Genomic DNA, 19,671 nt, shown 5'->3' with positions numbered 1-19,671 from the left:
TCTGCAAACTTTCCTCATCTCTTTTGACCATGGGCCTTGAGCATTCTTCTATTCTTTTCCAATATCCCTTATGTTTTCTGGATTTTGTTGTAGTTTCAATACAAATTATCCCCCACAGGGTCATGTGTTTGAATGCTCGGTCTCCATTTGGTAATGCTATTTGGGGAGGTGGCAGAGACTGTGGGAAGTAGAATCCAGCTGGAAGAAGTCATGGAAGCAGAGCATAGGAAGGTATTAACCCTGGCCACTTCCTGGCTTACTATCTGCTCCCTTTCTGCTGTGATATAACAACTGTCCTCAACCACATATTCCTTCCTTTACAATGTTTCATTCAAACACATTTGCCAAATAGTCATAGACTGAGCTCTCCAAAACATGAGCCTAAAGAACTTTTTCTTCCTTTATTTTTTCAAGAAATTTTCTCACACTTTTGCAAAAGCAACTACTTTCTTTTTTCTAATCTAATTCTTTCTGTAGAAAGGAAGGATACATCTCTATTCCTCCCTGTATCTCCAATTTTTACCTCAACAGAAGATACAGATTGACAGATAATCATGTCCAGACTCTTCTTCAAGTACCACATTCTCTAAGTATAGACGTTGATACTTGTTTTGTCTTTATGCCTCTCACAGTGTCCTTTGAAAAGTACCTTACACTTAGTTTCCTCTGTAAATTCTTAGTGAATCCGGTGGAAGTAATGATAGAACCATAAACTCTTATAATCCTTTGAAAAGTGGAAATTATATTCCACTATTACAAAATGAGTATAAATGAACCATGTGTTGATTATACACGGGGCTGAATATGTTATAAAGTGTACAAGTGGTAGGCAAAGAACGGCTCCATTGTAGTAGTAAATGTGAGTCATGCCAAACGAATATGCTAAGCAATAAATGCTAATTAAATATTCAATTAACGATTCACTTGCCTTTTGAAACCTAGAATGGCTTGAAGGAGATTATTTGTGTCTCTTAAAAGCTCTCTTCTGGTAAATTTATATAGCTATTCTATTCTCTCCATTTAATTCCTTTAAAGTGCGCAGAATCCTGAAAAATTCTTCTAGTGACCTTAAAATTTGCTTCTTCCAAGATTAGCACAGAATTTAGAAGAGCTCCTACATAACCACAGATTTCTTTTTATCCTGAAAGTTGTCTGCCCTTCACAGAACTCTGGTGTAATTATGCACTCTAACATGGTCAAACATACATACAAATCAAAAGCTATTGTGATGCAGCTCACAGTTGGACCATTTGCTTTGGCACAGTTCATGTCCTCTGCAGCTGGGACACTGAGCTGTTTGGATCCTACAGCAGCTCCTCAGCATCCCTGACAGACACTTCTATGCAAGTCTTCAGACTTAGATTAGAAGCCACACCTATCTAACACACCTTTCTCTCTAGAGCCTGACACTAAAAATGATACTTGCTACATGTTCAGTAATTGCTTGTTCTTTGGGAAAAGGGAGTACAGATTTACAGAGTTAGGAGTAGGTACATGAGTTTTGTAGCAATGTTGGTATCCCTTAAAGAGCCTCTCAGGAATAAGGGATGTAGCAGTCATGTTACCAAGGGAAGACTCAAGTAAACCTTCCAGCTCCACTGGCTTTTCATTAATTAATTATTCTATTTATTTATTTATTTACTTCCCTTTTTGATAATGCTAAGGATTGAACCCAGGCCTTTGTACATGAAAATCAAATGCTATACACTTAGCTACATCTGTAGACTTGTTTTTAATTGACGTTAAAAGTTATTAATTTGGGCATTATATAGCATCAAGTAATTTATTCCTAGTTTCCCATTGGCTTTGCTATAGAAAACACTTTGGACTAAAGCCATCTAACAGCAAATATTATTTCTGAATGTCCTCCGAGGAAATTACTTTTCTCTAACTCCCTGGTCTTCTGGAAAAAAAATAGTTATCTGTTCTTTTCCCCTGTTTTCTGGGTAAAGTTTGTATCCTGGTAATTAACTGAACAATTAACTATTCTTAGGAAAAATAAGCTAAAATAACATGAGTTATAAGGATTTCTAGTCGATACCCTTGTTAGATTTGTGAAACCCAGAGCATTTGGTGACCTATACATAATAACAGCAGCCTTGAATCAGAGAAGCAGATTGCCTGAGATTTGTGACTTCCATGGTACCCACCCATCTGATGAGTCTCCCCCAAACTCCTTATTGAACTCTTATGCCTGCAGCCTAGATAGTCTTTGTGATAACCTCCACCTTCCTTGGCTTTCTAGTTTCCCAAATAAATTTATTTTCCAACCACTTGATTTTAATCATTGTTTTTTTCAATGAGAGTGAGTGTGGATTCATGTTACCAATTAGACACATGGTGTGTTGCATTAGTCCCTTGAAGTTGGGGATTGTCCCTAACAGGGATGTGAAACCTAGATTATGGTTCATGATATGATGATAGATTATGAGAATATATGCCATACCTGGCTTTAGCCAAGGAAAAACAAACAGCACAAAAAGACTATACAATGCCCTATAATTGTTTGTATCAGCTGTAAAATACATATCTCTGAAACAGGAATTCATTTTACAGTTAATGATATTTGTTGAAGTGCATGAGAAGACCTGAAAGAATTGAAAGCTCTTTCCTTCTATGGTCGTTTGAATAAGATGTCACCATAGTTAGGGTATTTGACTATTTAGTCCTCACTTGTTAGCTCTTTGGTGAGGCTTAGGAGGTATGACCTTGTTGAAGATAGTTTGTCACTGTGGGTGGGTTTGGAGGGTTTCAGAAGACTCATGGCATTTTTGAGTTTGTTCCCTCAGTGTTATAAGATATGAGCATTCAGCTTTCAGCTTCCAGGTCCAGCCACCATGCCTGACAGCTGCCTTGCTTCCCTGGTGTGATAGCCATGGACTCTCTTTCTGGAACTGTAAGGGCCAAATAAACTCTTCCTTCTATAAATTGCCCTCATCATGGTGGCTTTTTTTACAGCAATAGAAATGTAACTAAGATACCTCCTAAAGACTCTCAAGAAAGTACTCAAAGGTCATTATACAAAGAAGTAGTTTTATAAGTGATTGGGGCAAGACACAGCCCCTCTTAGAAGAAGCAATAAAAAGTTCTGATGTCCAGCAAGGCTTGTCACCCTGTAAGACAGATCTTCTCATCCAGGTATTGTGTCTAATGCCTGTAATTCCACCACTCTGCAGGCTCAAGCTGGAAGATCACTAGAAATCAGAGGCCACCTGGGTCTACATAGTGAATTCCAGACAACCCGGGCTAAAGCGTAAGAAAAAAAGCTCTCCCTCAAGATCACGCCCTTTCATCAGATGGAGTATTTGCCATGTGGAGTAGAAAAGAAAGGTCTCTACAAAAGACCCCAGTGATCTTCTCAGTAACTTTAGTTTAACTCAGGAATAGTTGAAATCTTCCATATGGGTAAACAAGGCCTGAAGAAATTATAAAAACTAGGGATTTGAGATATTTCCAGAAAATACATTTTTTTCACATCTCCCTGTCATTATCAGCCAGGTGACAGTTATAATGCAGATGCAATTATTTGCACACAAGCAAGGTTTCCTAACTGTTTATATTGACATTTAATTAAATTATATTTGTGCTGTGTTACATTTAATTGCCATTTAAAATGTCTTCAAGGACTGAATTACGATTCTGCACTAAAATGAAAATTGCTGTTTTTAAAAAGGTTCCTCAGAGGTCATAGAATGGGGCACACACTTAAATCATATACAAACAAGTACCCATCCTCAAGATCATAAACATAAATATATATTTACTTGGAAAGCAGAAACAAAGTGATTTGTTGGAGTGCAGGAAGGCATGTACCATAGGAAATGCGTAGTATCTTACTTTTGCTTATTATGTGCCAAGCAAGAAAGTGCTGGCAACAGATTTTACAGAGCTGGGGTCAGCAGACTGTGAGGAAACTCAACCATCTCCACAAGAATGTTTTAAATCAATGTTGTATGCTTAATGGTCTTGGATGGCTATGGCGGTTTGAAGGAGAGTGTCCTCCATAGGCTCAGAGATACTGGAACACTTGGTCCCCAGTTGGTGACAGTTTGAGGAGGTTTAGGTTGTACTGTCCTACTGGGGGAAGTATGTCACTGGGGAGGGACTTTGATATTGAAAGTCTCATGCCACCTATAATTCTATGGGTGAAGACGTGAATTCTCTGCTTCCTGTTCCTGCCACTGTACTTGCTAGTTGCTGCCATAGTTCCCAACGTGATCGGCTCCAATCCCTCTGAAACTGTAAGCAAAAATAAACTCTTTCTTCTGTAAGTCACCCTTTGCTGTGGGGTTTAATCAGAGCAGCAGGAAAGTAACTAATCCAATAATGTAGTGGTGGTATTTGCTCTGCCCATGACCTTGGGCTATAGGGCCTGAAAGAGGTGGTGCTTCTTGCCCTTGTATGTGACCTCTTAAAAGGAAAGAGAGAGGGATCATGTGAGAAAGAGAGATGGCTCAGTGATTAAGTGTAGTGGTATTATGTTCCCCAAAATTTGTGTACCCTAATAAACTTATCTGGGGTCAGAGAACAGAACAGCCAGTAAATATAGAGGCCAGAAAATGGTGGCACACATGCCTTTAATCCTATCACTTGGGAGGCAGAGATCCATTTGGATCTCTGTGAGTTTAAGGCCATACTGGAAACAGCCAGGCATGGTGATTCATGCCTTTAATCCCAGGAAGTGAGCCTTTAATCCCAGGAAGTGATGGCAGAAAGCAGAGAGGTATATAAGGCATAAAAACCAGGAACTAGTCTGGTTAAGCTTTCAGGCTTTTGAGAAGCAGTTCAGCTGAGATTCATTCAGATGAGGACTCAGAGGCTTCCAGTCTGAGGAAACAGGATCAGCTGAGGAACTGGCAATATGAGGTGGCTGTGGCATGTTCTGCTTCTCTGGTTTTCCAGCATTCACCCCAATACCTGGATCTAGGTTTGATTTTATTAATAAGACCCTTAGAGATTCATGCTACAGTTAAGAGCACTGACTGATGTTCCAGAGGACCCAAGTTCAATTCCCAGGCTGTCAGGTGTCTGATCACACCAGAATAAAAAAAAAAAAAAAAAGACCCACATGACCCTGTTCCCTTTTCTTTTAAGAGGTCACGTACATCCTTCAGGACCTATAGCCCAAGTTCATGGGTAGAGCAAATACCACTACACATGGCATAGAAGAAGGTATTGTGTAGCAAAACTACATGTTGATAGTAACAACCCTGAGTTTAAAAGTGGATATAGTTGTTCATTTTTTACAACTTCCTGGGCATGCTGATGTTTCTACTCTAAGGATCAGGAATTGAGATCCTCTGCCTTATATGCTGTAGGCAGAAAGTAAAGACTCCTTTACCCAAGTACCTGGGCAGCTGGGGCTGGTTCCCTCAGGTTCCATCAGGAAGACACACACCTATGATTCAGAGGAAGAAGGAAAGATTTAAGCCAACACCCAGCTCCTCTGATGAAGAAAAGCTATACCGTTGTTTGGGTTCTGTTCAGTAACTTACTTCATCAGTTTAAAACCCACACTGACATTGGGATAATCTATAAAAATATGGGGTAAAATTTCTTTAAATAAGTATAAAATAAAAATTTTAAATGATTAACTGTCACACCACATGTTTATGGTCAGCACGGTATTTTTCATCTTTGTGATATACGATGCTGATGTCTTGCATTAATCTCCCTTAGAGTCTATTTTATATTAATGCTGGTCAGAACTTGAAGTATCTGAGAAGTCTTAGAAGGGAGGTGAGCACACAAAATCTAGTCTCTGTGGTGAGAAGGTGCATAAATTAAAAAACACTAAGAGTCCCTGAAATAGCCCACGTGAACAGAACACACTAGTTCTGAAAGCACTTTTAAGTGTTTTCTATCTGGGAAGTAGGTCCCAAATGGAAACAGCATTTCCTGTGACACAGTCTCTTCCCATGGAGCTGTGGAGCAACATCTGTGACAAGCAGAAGTGCAGCACATGAGAGGAGCCAGGTGACCAGGCAAAACTTCAGATGGAGGGACTGGGACACCAACTTAGCCATGGAACTTTCTGCTGACACTCTGTCCTGCCTTTGGGATGTGCTGGGTTAAGGGTGGTGCAGAGATTGTGGGAGTGCCCAACTAATGACTGTTCCAACCTCAGGCCCATGCCACAAGAGTGAGTCCACCCCTGAAACTGCCTGGAGCTCCAGGACCTAGAGGCTGGATGGCCCAGAGACCTAGGATACAACCAAACATGACTGGAGAGAGAAAAATGTCAATGTCATGATGCCTAACCATATTCTGTTAGACTCATAGATTGGTGCCTAGCCCAAATGTCATCAGAAAGGCTTCTTCTAGCAATTGATGGAAACAGATGCAGAGATCCACAGCCAAACATTAGGCTGAGCTCAGGGAATCCTGCTGAAGAGAGGGAGGAAGGATTTTCGGAGCCAGAGGGGTCAAGGACACCACAAGAAAATCCACAAGTTTTTCAACTAACCTAGGCTCCTAGAGGCTCACAGAGACTGAACTGACAACCGGGGAGCGTAGATGGGACTGACCTAGGCCCTCTGCATATATGCTACAGTTGTGTAGCTTAGTCTTCTTGTGTGACTCCTAACAGTGGAAGCAGGGGCTGCCTCTGACTCTTTTACTGGTTTTGAGGATTCTATTCCTCATATTACATTGCCTTTCCCAGCCTTAGTACAAGGAGAGGTGCTTAGTCTTACTGCAACTTGATATACCATGTGTTATTGATATCCATAGGAGGCCTGTCCTTTTGTGAATAGGAACAGAGGAGGAGATCAGGCAGAGGGGAGGTTGGGGGAGGGACTAGGAGGAGAGAGAAGGGAGGGGAAACTTCAGTCTGGATGTAAAATAAGTAAATAAACTTAAAAAAGAAAAAGAAAGAAAGGAGTTGGGTGACCCAAGTCTGTGCTGTTTCTTTCTGGGTGGTTATTTGTAGAATGCCTCATGTTATGGTTTTGTTTTGTCCTAGCCCAGAGTGCTAGAGAACCAATCTGTCTGGAAACGTGGATAGGTGTGAACTCTTCATTTTGAAGTGATCACATATGCCTATTGCAGAGACTCAGGCCCCTTCTAACACCTCGAGCAGAATTTTATTGTGCTATAAAATTAACTTGGACTGACTTGCCTGGCTTTCTATTTTTCATTCCTTCTCAGTTGCCACACCCTCTGGGGATCAGTCTGGCTCTAAATGACTGAGGCAATGAGGCTTCCCTTTCTTCCCCTAGGACACTAATGCACAGTCTAATAGACTGTTAGGAACTTGCTTCTCATATTCAGCCTGCATTTTCTTTTCCCTAATTGCATCCCATTACTACATTCTAAACAATTTTTCTTCTTCCTTTATACCCTACAGATTCTTGTCTGGGGTTATTTCAATTTGGCCAAGCTTTGTAAACTGAATTTTTTTTTCTATATTATTACTGGAAGTCAAATTTTTTGGTTTCTAGCTTGCTTGTTTGAAATTCTGAAATTTTCTTGCTGCTGGCTATCACAACGATAGTCAGAAGACTTCCATTTACTAAGAAAGGTCTGACCAGACAAACATAGGAAATCACATTTCCTTCTTATTTCCAGTGTGAAATTTCAGTTAATATCACATTGACTATATATTGCCATTCTAATTTGGTTTTTAACAGACATCTACTGTCTAGATTATCTTTACTACCTACCAATAGGGTTTTGAAATTTTTATCCTTCAAATTACTTAACACTCCTTGCATTGTGTTTGGGTTTCTCTCCTGTATTTTTGTCTTGCTTTGCATTACCACACATCTTTTACCAGGTCACAGTTTTACATAACTTACATAAACATAAGTGGACAATTTAAGCTAATTTTACAGGATAAACATTCTGTAAAAACAAAAATACAGAATAAAATGAATATTGGCCCATGTTTATCTAAGTTGTCCTATTACCAATAAAAACTCAAGAGTCAAATATTAGGGTGAAAACATGATAGATCACAGAAGCAGCAGAGAAGTGATCAGCTTACCTTCTCTCTATATTTCCCAGATCAAAGAGAGCATGGAATCTCCAAGTCCCTCCCTTCTGTTTCCTGTGTATCTTCTCTATCCATATTCCTGATTTCTCTATGGCTAATTCTGATCAGCTAGTCACCAACTCTGCCCTTTGTTTTAAGGTTAACTGTATTAACAGTCTTGGAGAGTCACAGTGTGATCAAATATCCACCAACAATTGGCAGTCTCCATGCTGTTATTGATAAATGTTTTTCCCCTTTTTATAGTAAGTGTATCCAATATTTACAAGATGCCCTTTAATTTCGATAGTTATTTTTCAGATCTGCCATCTTAGTTAGCTCTCATTTCAATTCTGTGTTTGATTTCCTTGTTACTTTGAGCCTTAAGAACCATTTCCTAATCCTGTTGATAACACACACAATGCACACACACACACACACAGTGTGGAGACTACAAAGAATTTTCATTTTATCTTACTTTGTCATTATTCCATCGATAGGAGCCCAAGTATGAATTCTGAGCCCTGTGGCAGTGGAGTATAGTGAGGTTCTCCTAGACACCAGTCATCCTACAATATTGAAATATACAATCATAACCAATCATAGAATTTCATCCACTGAAGACAAAGAAAAGACTTCAAAGAGTAGTTGTTTGATGTGGTTGTTGATGGAACTACAAATTCTCCAGAATCTTGTTATGAAAGAAACTTGAAATATCTGCCATCCAGTGAGAAATATTCTAAAATATGAAAGGTAAACATGTGTTATGAAAGGCAATAATCTGCCTTAAATTGAGGAAATTATCATATAGAGTACATCTCTCCTAGTCATATACCTTTAATTGAAATCTTGATTGCAGTACTCATGAGCAAGAATTCCCATCACTCTTCACATCTCTGATTAACTTCCTTGCACAGCAAAAGGAAGGAATATTAGACCCCATAGACCATGTTCCCATGAATGCTCTGAAAGCATTTAAGGGATACTGCCACCTGTTAAGTATCAGGGTCCTTTCCATGAGAGATTCCATTTTACTTTCATTCCTCCCTCTATTTTTACAATGGAGTTGGAGCACACGCTCATAACAGATCCATTTTTTCCCCTTTCTCTGAGTGTCAAATAATACAGTCTGATGGTGACTGACTGCCTCACTCCTGTTGGGAGTTCTATGAAGTTTTTGTAAAAATTCTTCTGGTACAGTTTTTAATGTTTGATATTTAAAATCATATGGCTATCCATTGAAAATTCTGGTCTGACACATGAGAGCTAAAAGAATAATTTACTGGGCGCACTTAACTTACACAGACATAGCTGTACGAGTCATAGAGAAGAGAAAATGGGGAAGAGTGAATGTTGGCCATGCTGTGGAGACCCAGACAACTCAGCACTGGACTGTTATCCCACTAGCCTAACTTTTCTTACACCTTGACCTGACCACCGAGCTATCATTCATCCTCAGCAAAATTTCTCAAGCAGTTCATACTCAATGCTTTCTATTGTATTGGCCACACTTCATTTCTTTTCTTTTTAACATTTATTTATTTAATTTATTTTATGTCTGCATGCAACCCATACATAAAGGTCAGAGGGTGAGTTGAAGGGGTCAGTTCTCTACTTTCACCATAGCAAAAGAGCTTGATGGTTGGTCTTAGTTAGGGTTTTTATTGCTATGAAGAAACATCATGACCACAGCAACGAAGAAAACATTTCATTGGCATGGCTCATTTACAGTTTCAGAGGTTCAGTCTATTATGATCATGACAAGGAGCATGGCAGTGTACAGGCAGATGTGGTGCTGGAGCTGAGAGTGCTACATCTTGCAGGCAGCAGGGAGTCGACTGACTGTCACCCTGAGTGAAGCTTGAGAAAAGAGACCTCAAAGCCCATCCCACTGTGAGACACTTCCTCCAACAAGACCACACCTATTCCAACAAGGTCAGATCTCCAAATAGTGCCACTCCCTTTGGGGGCTATTTTTTTTCAAACCACTACATGGCCATTATCTATCTCATTTAGGAGATAACTATTCCTCCTATCTCCTTAGCATGACTCCAGGTGAATCAGCCTTCCTCGTGTTCTGTTTTCTAATATTTAATTTCCAAATAATTTCAGGATTACTTTTAGAGAAGACATAAGAACAGTGCAGAGAGATCTAGTAAGATTCACTAATTTTTATGTTGCCAAAACTTGCTTTATTCTTTCTCATGCATTTGTGTATTATGCATTATGCCTATTTCAGATGAACCTTAATATTTAAATATTTTAGTGTGCATTTCATAAAAAATTTAGTCCTCCACATAATCATGGCCAAGCTATCAAGAACAGAACATCAATATTGATATACTATTACCTAATTGGCTGACCTGAACACAAATTTTCACTTGCCTCAAAATGTCCATTAGAGAAAATACTCATAGTTGTCAATAACAGATTTCATCAGAATGGCCCATAATTCAGTCCCCATGGAATTATTTTATAATTTCACTTGTCCATTGTTTGTTGCTAGTATATAAACAACCAATTCATATTGTTATTTGATTTGATTTGATTTGAGGCAAGCACTCATACATAACCAAAACTGACCTTCAGCTCTCAATCCTCCTGCCTTGGTTATATGAGTATTGAGAGAGCATGAATTTACCACCACATAGTTTAGCAGTTTGTTTCTGTATAAAGATGATTATAAACTTAAAATAGTTGAACTTATGATTTCTTCACTTTATAATGACTTTTAAAAAGATGCACAAGCAATAGATATCATATTTTGACTTTTTTGTGTGTGTGTGTGGTTTTTCAAGACAAGGTTTCTTTGTGTAGCTTTGCGCCTTTCCTGGAACTCACTTGGTAGCCCAGGCTGGCCTCGAACTCACAGAGATCCGCCTGGCTCTGCCTCCCGAGTGCTGGGATTAAAGGTGTGCGCCACCACTGCCCGGCTCATATTTTGACTTTTTATGTGTACTGTTTTTCTCATCTTAACAATATACTTTTAGTATGATTATCTTTCACTCTTGGGTGGTAGCAGCATGCCTCAGCTTTCAGTCAGTCAATAACCATGAAGATAAAAAGTTCTATTTTTCTTGTGTGCTGTCTTGCTATCACTTCTTCAATATAGCTATTCAAGAAATTATAAGAGCTCTTCAACATGCTACTATGAAATAGACTTTTTAGATGGTCTGGCACAACTAAAGCCAATATCAATATTTCCAAAGCATGTAAAAGGGGGCTCAGGCTAAGCTATAATAGTGGAAGGTGGAGGACATTAAATGCATTTTCAATTTAATTATATTTTCAATTTCTAATGGATTTATCCAGATGTAACACTACCAGAAATTGAGAAACATGTACATGGATAATAAATCCTGCAACTGTTCTAAACTCATATGTTACTAATAGTGTTTTTTCTGTATGATACATCCTACTTTTGATGTAAATCAGCAGGCAAATAGGATGCCTATTATTTATTTTTCTTGCTTTCTTGCACTAGCGCTTCCAGTATAATACCAAATAAGGACTAGAAGTAGAGATTCTTGTCTTGTCCTAATTCTTAGGAAAAATATTTATTTCAACATTAGGTGCAATGCTACCTATAGCTTTTCTTCTCTTTTACATAATGTATAACTTCCTCAAAAGTATGCTTCAAATCCCAAGCACTGGATTGTTTATTTGTTTGTTGTTTGGTTTGAAGTCTTAGGGTAACGTTTCTACACGAGAAATGACAAAAGCCACGGTAAGTCTGTAAGACAGCCCTGCAGGTGAAAGTGCTGCTGAGAAGCTTTTAAGTCCAATTAGAGAGCTATTGGCTGCTTTCAAGGTAAGCATCCCACTGCTGCATGCTTAGCTTATTGTGTTATGCTGGGAGTTGCTATGGTGCATATGTCCACTCAACAAGGGGGAAATGGTGCCTGGTACTGGAAATGTAGCCAACTATTGGGAGTCAATGAAATTGTGGATCTTTAAGACTCTACAACCACCACTTTACTAAAACAAAATAAATAATACATTTTAAGTATTTGTTCACATCCCTCATCAAGGAAACTTCTCTTTGCAACAGATAGAGACCATTACAGAAAATAACCACCAATCAAAAGGCAGAGTTGTAGAGCTCAGTCACAAAGCATATGTCTACAAAGCACTCCTGCACATAAGGCTCAGGGAACAATGAGGAAGAGGGGGTGGGAAGATTGTAAGAGCCAGGAGATCAGAGAGTTTTATGTAAGATTGCGTCTCCAAATTGATGCCAAGAGCTCTACCCATAAAGTCTCACCACCATGACTGCCTAAACATGAACTGAACACAAACAACAACAGTAGACTTGCGAATGTGGACAGTGGAAATATCATGAGGCTTTAGCTCTACACAAAGAACTACAGACAACTAAAGAATGCCGGGAGTGGAAGAAATAAGTCTTACCCAGGCCAAAGCACAGCAATTGACTATTTAATATCATATGGTCAGCCTAAAGTTGTACATAAAAGTAATAATATACAGACTGAGCAGATTGTGTTTAGGAATATATTTATATATATATATATATATATATATATATATATATATATATATATATATGAATGCAATAAAAATTAATTAAAAGAGAGGACATGGATATGAAAGAGAGCATGGAAGAGAATGGGAAGATTTGGAAGGAGGAAAGGGGAGATGATATAATTACATTATAATCTCAAAAATTAAAAACAAAACACATTAAAGCAGGTGTTGCTGAACAAGCCTGACAACATGAGTCACATGCAGTAGCATGTATATGTAAACCCAGCATTCCTATAATGAGATGGGAGGACATGGAAGACCAGAGGGAAGAACTGTCCAGAACCCAATGCCAGCTGGCCTGAGATGTGCAGAACAGAAGAAACAAGAGATACGCTGCCTCAGCAAGGTAGAGTGAGAGAATGGATTCCTGGAAGTTTTTAACACTCCTTGTGGCACATGGGCATCTGCAGAAACACACACACACACACATACACACACACACACACACACACACACACACACACACACACACACACACAATAAATAAATAGATAGATAGATAGATAGATAGATAGATAGATAGATAGATAGATAGATAGATAGATGTGAAGACCTCAGTGTTTAAGAAAACAGCCAGAGGAGTTTGCATTCCTGTCTCAAGAGCTCTTTCCTCTGCCGTTAGCGATATATATCCAGAAAAGTAACCCAGTTCATTTCTGTTTACTTTTGAAGGCTAACCTTGATTTGGAAAATTATTTCACTCTGAGAAGTTCAGGAATGTATGGTTTTCCACAGTGGTGCTCACCTATAAAACTTGCATTTTACACTTGTCTTGAATTCTGAGGTCTTTATCCACAAGCCTAGCACCAGAATCCTAGTTTGATCAATATAGGATCTTAAAATACTTTTCTTCAATCTCTTCTCTACCTCCTAGAAAGAATTATTCACTGAATTCTTTTTTATTTTCTTGAGTGTCTGGACTGCTTTGCCACAGTGTGAGATCTGAAGAACAAGGAGGTGGTTCGTCTAAGATTCATAGTCTGGTGAAATGTTTTGTCTTGTCATTTGTTATTTACCTATTAGAATCCTATGACAAATGTTGGTCACATCTTGTATTGTAGAATGTATGGAGGTCTGTTTCTCAAGGTTGTTGAAGCTCACACATAACCTTCTCCTTTTCCTAACCTAGTTCTTGCCTGGACTTTTTTAAAAATATGGACTATTTTTTCTGAGCACCAGTCCATGCTTCTTATAAAGCAAACTGTGTTGTCCATAGGAGGAAAATCTTGATGGCCTAGAATATGATAAGCAAACCAGGGAGAATCCTTCTGAATTTAAAATGCGTAAGAACAAACACATAATACTGAATATTAGTTTCAGTTCAATGAAACACAATGAAAAACTCTGTATGTGCTGTTTGCATTGCGTGTACATGTCTGTATGATGCTGGTTAGGCTGTTGTTAACCACAATTCCTTACTTTTGCCTTGGGGAAAAACTCTTAGAGGAATCTCTGTTCAGATCTGAATTCTGAGTTTCTCTCAAGGCAAGATGCTCAATACCTGATTCCTCTGAACTCTGGGCATCTGCAGTGAACTTCAGCTCCCAGTCAGCCATGCAGGGTAAACAAATGGTAGTCTAGAGTACACCTACCTGACCTATTCTACACTGGAGTAAAGCAGGCCTTGTGTTACATGATTTGCCAAAACCTAAAGCCACATAGGTCTGGTAAGCACATATTAGATACCCATGACTAAACTATGATGCTCAATAGATTAAAACAAGTTTTGATTTATTGATATTTTCAATGTATAAGGGGCTTATTGGGTCATAACCCCATCATAATTTGAGTAACATCTATTAAATAAATGACTTGAAATGTGGAGAGGGATGATGTAAAGGAATTTTATTGGATTAATTATTATTAGATATATAATACTTAGACATGAAAAAAATCTCTAATTTCATGTCCTACCTTTCAAATTGCTTATAGGTTAAGGGAATAATAATATATATATATATAAATGACTGCTAGATAATGAATGTTATTAAAGGTAATCCATAATTATCTCTCCATCATTATTAAATGTCTCATGTAGGAAAGGAAAATTAAATTTACCCAGGAAAGGAAGGGAGGCTTTATGAAACAGCATTTCAGGACAACCTTGAAAATTAGTAGGATGCCCATGTTTTTGACTTTGAAGATGTGAGAGCAGGAATTCCCAGATTCAGCAAAGAGAAATAGGCAAGAGAATGTATTGGGAATTTTGACTAGTCACTGCCTGTAGAGTTGATTGAGGGGAGAGAGGAGGAAGAGGGGCAGAGAAAAGGAGAGAGAGAAAAAGGGAAGAGGGAGAAATGGGATTGATTATTAATATTACAAGAAGGTAGTAATTTGTCTAAACTCCATTTTGTTTGACAACTCCAGATAGAGAGATGTTAGCACATTGTTAGGTACGGTTTGAAGGAAAATGGCCCCCATAGGTTCATAGGGAGTGACATTATGTGAAAGGATTAGGAGGTGTGGCCTTGTTGGAGGAAGTGTGTCACTGGGAGTGGGCCTTGGGCTTTCAAATGGTCAAGCCTAGCCCAGTCTCTCTCTCTCTCTCTCTCTCTCTCTCTCTCTCTCTCTCTCTCTCTCTCTCTCTCTCTCTCTCACCTGCTGATTCAGATGCAGAATTGTCAGCTACCTGTCCAGCACCATGTCTGCCTGCTCACTTCCATGCTTCCCTCTATGATGATAATAGATAAAACCTCTGAAACTCTAAGTCAGTCCCAACTAAATGCTTTCCTTTATAAGAGGTGATGTGTTTATTGCAACTCTTTATAATAATAGAACATTGACTAAGACAGGTACTATGGAAATGTTTACCAATTTAGTGAAAATCATAATTGTACTTCTTCAAGAAAACATCAAATGGCAGACGACGCCGGTGCAGCGGGAGGGCCCGGAGGACCAGGGGGCCCAGGACTAGGAGGCCACAGCAGCTTTGACGGAGGATTTGGGCAGCGGTCTTCAGGGCCTCGGTCGTGGTCAAGGCCTCAGGGCTCGTGGAGGTAAAGCTGAAGACAAGGAGTGGATCCCCGTCACCAAGCTGGGCCGCCTGGTTAAGGACATGAAGATCAAGTCCCTGGAGGAGATCCACCTGTTCTCCCTTCCCATTAAGGAATCCGAGATCATTGACTTTTTCCTGGGCACATCCCTAAAGGATGAGGTTCTAAAGATCATGCCAGTGCAGAAGCAGACTTGGGCTGGCCTGTGAACCAGGTTCAAGGCTTTTGTCGCTATTGGGGACTACAATGGTCATGTTGGTCTTGGTGTTAAGTGCTCCAAGGAAGTAGCCACTGCCATCTGAGGGGCCATCATCTTGGCCAAGCTGTCCATTGTCCCTGTGTGGAGAGGCTACTGGGGGAACAAGATTGGCAAGCCCCACACTGTTCGTGCAAAGTGACAGGCCTCTGTGACTCTGTGTTGGTGCATCTCATCCCCTCCCCCAGAGGCACTGGCATCGTCTCTGCTCCTGTGCCTAAGAAGCTACTGATGATGGCGGTATTGATGACTGCTACACATCAGCCAGGGGCTGTACTGCCACGTTTGGGCAAGTTTGCCAAGGCCACCTTTGATGCCATCTCCAAGACCTACAGCTACCGACCCCCAACCTCTGGAAAGAGACTGTGTTCACCAAGTCTCCTTACCAGGAATTCACTGACCATCTTGTGAAAACCCACACCAGAGTGTCTGTTCAGAGGACCCAGGCTCCAGCTGTGGCCCCCCACATAAGGGTTTTTATACAAGAAAAATAAAGTGAATCAAATCTGTTAAAAAAAAAATCACAATTGTTTCTTAAAGATGAAGCAAAGAAATCAATGTGAAATATTAGAGCTGTCTTCAATCATACTCCTGTATCTTTTGTAGAGAAATAAACATCCATTGGTCATAGTTAAATATAATTTATTTAAATAAATGTTTCTGAATACTTACTATTTTTCAGTAACTTGGTATGTGGCTTATACGCTTTTCTACAAAAAGAGATGTCTATAAATTTCCTCTTCTTCCAGCTCTGGAAACATTTATTTTTAACCTTAGTTATACATTAAAATAACCTTAAATTTTTTTGAAAAATGCCAAAGAAAGGGAATTGACAAATCATCTTAGAAATTAATAATAATAATAATAATTAATATTTAATAATAAAGATTACAGGCATTTTATGGACAAGGCTTTAGATTTTTCAAAGTTTGTGTGCAATGCTACTAATGGGCAGGCAGTGTGGAGTTGCTCCTCAGAGGCTGGAGTAGTTGGAAGTTGCAAGTTATTCATTCAGATAACTGATTGCAGTGTTTGTTTTATACTTTAGTCAGTCTTGTATTTGTTTCTATCTAATGAATATACTTCCTTTTCACACAATGGCCCAGATGTTTCAAGAAGCTTGCTTGGTTTAGGACAGTGCTGTGGTCATAGGAAAGGGTAAAAGCCTTTGACCTGATTTTTAATCTCATCACACACACACACACACACACACACACACACACACACACACACACACACACAAATACGTGAATGCACACACACACATTAATAAAGACAGAGTTTTGTTTTAAAACATAATGTTAATCAGATCACATTTATGATTTTATAATAGTCTACTTATTTCATTGTCTGATAGCCACAAAACATTCATTCCCCTGTGCCCAGAGCAATCCTCTTAGCAGTAAAGAAACATGCCTAATGAGCAGGAACCAACACTGTAAACCCATCACTTCTTCTAAGAGCATGCCCCGGATACCCCTCAAGAACATGAGCTTCATCTATAAGAAATGATGAAGATTCAAATGATGCTAATAAGGGATATAGAGTCAGCTCTGAAATATAATCAAACACAACTCCAGGTCAGCCCAGTAAAAATCCCTCTGTATTTCCCTATTCAAAGATTCACGTGTCAGTCAACAGCCCTGACATCACTTGGGGCTTGGTTCAAAATTCATAATCTCGTTCTAGCCTTAAGGAGCTAGAATTCGAATGAACCAGGCCTTCTTGGCAATCTCTCTGAACATGAGACTCGAGAAGCATTGGACCACACCCAAACTATCCACTTTTTCGTTCATCATATCAGCTCTATAAACTTCCACTGATACTAATGATAGAAAATAAATCCTCTTGGTATGGCACAGTCATCTTCCTCCACTTGGAGAAATGCCGATGGCAGCGCCTGAAAAGGTAAAGCTGTTAGAACGAGACAATTTTTAAATGATCTGGCTCTGTTAGTCTTGCTTTTTCTTGTATCCTGTAGTTTTCTAATATAACTGATACAGCCGCCTGTTTGTAGCTTTACATTGAAGTTAAAAAAAAGAACATTTTAATCTCAGTTCTGTTCTCTCCTAAATAGGAAGACTTAAGAAAACAACTGTCCAAAAGTTTATTTTAATCTGTTGCATGATTCTTTTAAGTAGACAGTCATACTGTCCACTGGTAACTGTATTATCCTTAATCCACACGTTAGTGCTACTTTTCTTATTAAAGATTATTTTAGGGAGGTAATAATGCATCTCAAATATTTTTATTTCCTAATTCAAAATACATCTGTATTGTACTTCCAGAAACTCTCAAACATTTATGAAAAACAACTGCCTTACAGAATGGTATCAACAGTTTGTTTTCTCAGGAAAACAATGGCAGATGTCTAAATGTTGGCTCTCCTCTGTCCTCAGACTAATGGATGCTGCAAGGAGTGTAGTGGTCAGAACCCTTCCCACTGGTTAGCACATGCTCTGTTATAGGGAGTTCAGAGCCAATGACACAGCTACACAACAGAACAACATCTGACGGTGTCATCAATTAGCCTAGATCTTGTTCTAGAGCTCAATACATGCTTATTTTACATGTAAAAGACATGTGAAGGTTATTTTTAAATTATATTTACTTTACATCCAGACTGCAGTTTCCCCTCCCTCCCCTCCATCCAAACCCTCCTCCTCCCCTCTCCCCAATCCACTCCTCTGTTTCTATTCAGAAAGGGACAGGCCTCCCATAGGTATCAACAAAGCATGGCATATCAAGTTGCATTAAGACTAAGCACCTCTCCTTGTATTAAGGCTGGGCAAGGCAAGCTACTATGGACAATAGGTTCCCAAAAGCCAGTGAAAGCATTAGGGACAGCCGCTGTTCCCACTGTTAGAAGTCCCACAACCAGACCAAGCTACACAGCTGTCACAAATATGTAGAGGACTTAGGTTGGTCCCATGCAGACTCCCTGGCTATTCAGACTCTGAGCTCTTATGAGCCCAGGTTAGTGTTTCTGGTGGTTTTCTTGTGATGTCCTTGACCTCTCTGGCTCATAAAAATCCTTCCTCCCTCTGTGAAGGTTATTCTTAACATTCTTTCCCTCCCTTCCACTCTCCTTTCTCCCCCACCACTGGGAAATGAAATGTGTGAGTGTAATCAGCTACATAAAAAGTAGGGGAAAGGGAATTTTCAAAGACAGGTTACATAATCTTTCTATTGTGAAGTGTTTTGGTCAATCAGCTATTCTCATATGCTCTATAAGCAGCATGTTATATGTCTTATAAATTTCTATCTTCCTGAAACATGTTGGATTTTTATCTCGGCCTCAGCAATTTTCTTCACGTGTTCCTTCTCCTAGGACTATAAATAATTCTACTCCATCTCCATTATCTTCATGTTTTGGCATACCCCAAAGACAGCCCTCTAACCTCTGTCCTTTTCTGCAAGCACAAACACTGTTGATGTTATTTGGCCCATGCACCGGGCGCCATATACACACTAAAGACTGTGTCCTATTTCAGGTCTCTGCTTCTTCCACTCTAGGCTCAAGGTCGACACTTTTGTGTCTGATGGCTGTCCCCAAATCACTGTTCCCAGTCCAAAGATTTTTTGGCTTCTAAGTACAAACTTAACTCACCCTCTATCAACAGCCCATGTACACAGAAATTGGAACCTTATGCTTCCAAAAATATTGGCATCAGCCTTCACTTCCTTCATAACCTATTAACCAATCATGTATGTCTTCCTTTCTCATGCATGTCACCTCTCTCACATGACAGCTATACTGCTGCTCAAACTTCCGTTTCCCATCTTGTCAGTCTAGCACAAGAACTTCCTCTCTGGTTCTCCCTTTTTCCGGCTTGACTTGCCAGAAACACATCAGAGTTTTCCTATTATAGCCAAGCTAGATCTTGTCTTTTCTTACCTTGAAT

The 19,671-nt window shown here is 39.4% G+C and overlaps 1 pseudogene; it reads left to right on the top strand.

Moving 5' to 3' along the window:
- The first annotated feature begins 15,373 nt into the window (after positions 1-15,373).
- LOC131926122 (small ribosomal subunit protein uS5-like) lies at positions 15,374-16,260 on the top strand (annotated as a pseudogene).
- Positions 16,261-19,671: the final 3,411 nt, after the last annotated feature.

Source organism: Peromyscus eremicus, chromosome 16_21 (genome assembly GCF_949786415.1).
Source record: "Peromyscus eremicus chromosome 16_21, PerEre_H2_v1, whole genome shotgun sequence".
Taxonomy (NCBI): Eukaryota; Metazoa; Chordata; class Mammalia; order Rodentia; family Cricetidae; genus Peromyscus; species Peromyscus eremicus.
This window is presented reverse-complemented; position numbering and strand designations above follow the sequence as displayed.